The sequence below is a fragment of the Octopus bimaculoides genome, chromosome 23 (assembly GCF_001194135.2).
Source record: "Octopus bimaculoides isolate UCB-OBI-ISO-001 chromosome 23, ASM119413v2, whole genome shotgun sequence".
Classification (NCBI taxonomy): domain Eukaryota; kingdom Metazoa; phylum Mollusca; class Cephalopoda; order Octopoda; family Octopodidae; genus Octopus; species Octopus bimaculoides.
The window spans coordinates 28694685-28695388 of record NC_069003.1 but is presented as its reverse complement, the minus strand read 5'-3'; the positions used below and the strand labels follow the sequence as shown (position 1 = coordinate 28695388).

The 704-nt window shown below is 30.1% G+C and overlaps 1 long non-coding RNA gene across 1 annotated transcript in view; it reads left to right on the top strand.

Annotated features, from left to right (window-relative positions):
- Window positions 1–652, top strand: part of LOC106877241 (uncharacterized) — a 13022-nt gene extending 12370 nt beyond the window's left edge. The window contains exon 4 of the long non-coding RNA XR_001410352.1: window positions 486–652. This is a non-coding gene — a long non-coding RNA (uncharacterized LOC106877241). The remainder of the gene's footprint in view (window positions 1–485) is intronic.
- The last annotated feature ends 52 nt before the right edge of the window (window positions 653–704 follow it).

Below are 704 nucleotides of genomic sequence, written 5' to 3'. Positions count from 1 at the left end.
ATATATATATATATATATATATATATATATATATATACGTGTGTATATATATATGTGTATACGTGTGTGTATATCTATTTATATATGTATATATATATTTAAAAATACGTACATATACATACATGTATATAGAAAGGAGGTATTTTCATAGATGATTCTGTATGTATGCGCATATTAGGTATGAAAACAAGATTGTAGTACGTAAATTAAGATATAAATTAACTGAAAAATTTGATATTTTTCGCGAGATGCCTTTCAATGCGTACAGAGAAAATTCTATATTTCTGCCCGGATATTATTACATTGGTCGCAAATGTTATCATAACATTATAAACTCACGAACATATTCCCATCAATACATTCAGAACAACAAAGCAACATATTTACACACGTACACGCCTATACATACATACATACATATGTATGCCCTTTTTATTTAGTAAATTTTATAGCACAAAAAATTTATATTTTTCAATTTGGTCTAGGGAGTTTTGCAGCTGGTCGGACTGAAATTCATGACGAAGAAAGAAGCGGGTGACCGTCAATTTCCGACAGGACAGTCGCAAAGGTTGAGCAAATCCTGCACGAAAATCGGCGGATCAATCTGTATGATCTCCGCATTTTAGTTCATGTTTTTATGAGTTTTCATCAGTTCTATATGCTGATATATATATATATATATATACACTCTCTCACACACACAC